This window comes from Cariama cristata, unplaced genomic scaffold (assembly GCF_000690535.1).
Source record: "Cariama cristata isolate BGI_N322 unplaced genomic scaffold, ASM69053v1 scaffold22088, whole genome shotgun sequence".
Taxonomy (NCBI): Eukaryota; Metazoa; Chordata; class Aves; order Cariamiformes; family Cariamidae; genus Cariama; species Cariama cristata.
In genome coordinates this window covers 30,321-33,610 of record NW_009631949.1, presented here as the reverse complement: position 1 = coordinate 33,610, position 3,290 = coordinate 30,321, and positions in this window count along the sequence as shown.

Sequence of the window (3,290 nt, the reverse complement as noted above, 5' to 3'; positions counted from 1 at the left end):
CCCCGTGAAAACGCATTCATTGCAGCCGTGATTTGTTTGTGCTTTGTTTGCTTCCGTGACTTTGCTTCTACTGGCAGATTCCCAAGCACAAAACACCGTGGGGTGGATGGTGACCGCTGGGATAGCACCGGGAATGCTGAAACATGGAGCAGAAACCAGAATTAAAGCCCTTTACTCGATGATTCAGTGTCCAACTTGTGGTCCCTCTGTGCTGGCCCTGGGTCCTGCCCGTCCCTCGGCTGCCCGTGACCTTCTCCGATGACAGCCCCCTCCTTCCCCCTGTTGACTCATCTCAATATCCCCTGCCCGGCCGTGGTGGGTACTGTTACGGGAGCGTTTTGGGAAGCTGGCATCACTGCATATGCCTGTGGGGAGATATATTTGAGGGCACATGGCTGCCAGGGTTGCAACACTGGTCTGCCTGGCCTCCTCTCATCACAGGGCTCCTTCTCCCATGCTGTCTTCATCCGCTACAGCTGCTGGTACCTGTTTTCTGGGGGAAAACCCCCCCCCATGTCCCATGGGATAAACAGGTCCAAGGCCACACTGCAAAGAGAGAGATGATCCAACCATTGCAACCAGGTTCATCCAGACCAACACGTGGTCCAGCATGGAGGAAGCTGGTCGGGGCAATGCCCTTGCTGTGCACGGATGGCTGGAGGGCACCTAAAAAGCTGTGCATGGTCACCTGCATTCAACGCCAGACAAAAAAACCTCCTGCCATGACCCCAGGAAGGACCGGGAGAGCCGATGAAGTAGATGCAGGTGGTTCCCACCGAAGCATCGTGGTGGGTTTGCTTTTGGGAGTCACAGAAGTATTTATCCTGCTTGGCATCCTCAGGGAGTGCTGTTGCTTTCTCCCTCCCCTCGTCCCCGCCGGGGGCTCGCTGCATCACTGGAAGAGCTGGCGTTCGTGCCGTCCGGCCCGTGGGCAGAGGAAGGGGCAGCTGCCAGCTTTTGTGCCTTCACACGCCTCGGCTGGCCCTGGCCTCGCTGGCTGGATCGCTGCGGATGTAACGGGGCCAGGGGCCAGGGGGTGGACTGCAGCTACGGCCCCGACGGACACAGCAGGTTTTGTCCTAGGGATTCTGGGCAAAAGTAGGGGGAAAAAAAAAAAAAGAAAGGCTTTTGCATTTCCAGAAGGGAAAGGAGGGAGAGCACGATGGCAAGGACAAGGGTGCCTTGTGAGCGGGATTTTGTCTCTGTGATTGCCCCATTCAAGCCAACCAGAGCCCTGTTTGCTCCTTGTCCTGAAGATGGAGATGAGCATCTTGGCACGTCCGTGGCCCCAGCATGGCCTGAGGCAGCCCGTGCGGCCCTGCATGCTGGAGGAGATTCCCCACCTTGGCTTACGGATGGGTTTCAAATGCCTTGTTGGGTTTTCTAGCTGAGATCGCAGGAGCCTGCAGGGAGGTGGGCTGGAAGATGGGGTGATCTTGGTCCCATCAGTGCTTCAGAGCTGGGTGATGGGTTGTCTGCGGAGGACAGAGAGGATGCAGATGTAAAGGTGTGGAGAAAACACGTGCGAGGCTGAAGTCTCTGGAGCTCTGTAACCCTCCCCTGCACCTTTTAGGGCATCTTGTTTTTTTTTTCACCGTGGCTTGTCCAACCTGTTTAATCGGCTGCCAGGTCTGCGGGCAAGCTCTGTCTCGTTGGCCACAGATCTGCAAAGCTCAGAGGGAAGGAAAAAGTTGGGGAGAAGAGCAGCTGGAAGGTGTTTTCCCATCTGCCCAAGCACTGTCAACCTTCTCCATCCGCAAGGACAACCCCGATGCTGAGGACTTGAGGGAAGCAGGGTGAAGGGTGATGGGACCAAAGCTGAACCAGGTGCAGAAAAAGCAAAACCCTGGGGCCAGGACGGAGCAAGATCAGCCCTGGCTCCTCGTGTTCATCACAGAGTGGTTCCCAAAGCTATATTTGGGGTTTTGCAGGTTTTGCAGATTATTCAGGGCGTGAGCATGTGTGTGTTTCTGCCCACGTCCCTGGGAAGCGTGAGCCTCGACCAGTGCTGCTTCGGGTCTGCTCCAAGGGGACAAGCAGTGAAATGGGGGTGACATCATCAGGGATCGTGTCCATGCCACATCTGGACAGGTTGTTTGACCCAGTCCCTGGAGCAAGGACTGGAGGTACCCCCATGTGATGGGCTGGAAGCATCACCTCACCCCTTCTCCATCAGCTATAAGTTGTCAAGGTGCTTTTTAATACCATGGTGCTTCACTTTGGTGAGAGATCATCCAGGTTGGCAGCTTCTAGGAGACCCTTATTGCCTCCTTCCTCGCGGAATCCGAATTGGATGTAGGTGCAGGATAGCTCTGGGTCAAAATGGTGCTTGTTTGCCAGAAAGGGCATACCCACGCCGACCCACAGCATCATGGAACTAGGTTAGAGCAGAACTCTCTATCTGAGAAGGCTGGTATTGCTCTTTTCCACATAAAATCATGGTGCGATTTGGGTCAGGACACATCCCACATCCTCATTCAAAGGAGACCTTTACTCAAACCTTTTCTCCTGCAGTAGCTCCCGCTCTCTGAGCTCCTGTGCTGGATTCATCCCCCTGTGACCCTGTTTCTGCAGGCTCCCCGTAACAGGGTACAGCAGTGACATCAAACCGGCTTGTTTTACGGGAAGGGAGGCAAATGCTTTTCAATTTGATCTCTGACTGACGGGCTTGCTGAGCGGTCATGTGTCGGCTGGGTCGTGGGCTGTCCCCGGCGCACAAAAGGGCCCTTGTCCCTCCTGACACAGACGGTGCCAGACCTTGTGTGTCTGCAGAGACTCTTTCGAGTCCGTTTTTCTCGTCTCAACTGGTCATTCCCATGCGTAAACCAGCTTTGGCGTAAACCATGCCACAAGCACGGGCAGATTTTCTGGTGGTGCTGACACTGGAGGAGCAGGTCTCAAGGCCAGCAAGCAGAACCAATGAGATGCCACCATCAGCCCAGCACTAAACCCATAAAAAAATCACTCCTCGTCATCAACAACCAAGCCAGACAGAGCCCCTGTGGTGGAGAACAGGCTCCCTTGGCAAGGTTTGATTACAGGGACCTCCAGATATTGTGGTGAAGATTGCTCTACCAGAAGGAGCTGAGGACCTCTGAAATCAGGGTCCTGCCACTCATGGGGATGAAGAGCTCACTGAAGAGCATCTTTCCTGTTCTGTAGTGCGGGAGTTCTGCATGAACCTGGTGGGAAGTGTGGATTGGGACATTGGACTGGGCTGCAGGAGATCTGAGTTGGCCTCCCAGGTGTGGCCTGGGATTTGTTGGTGACTTTAGAGTAGCTTAGTTCCT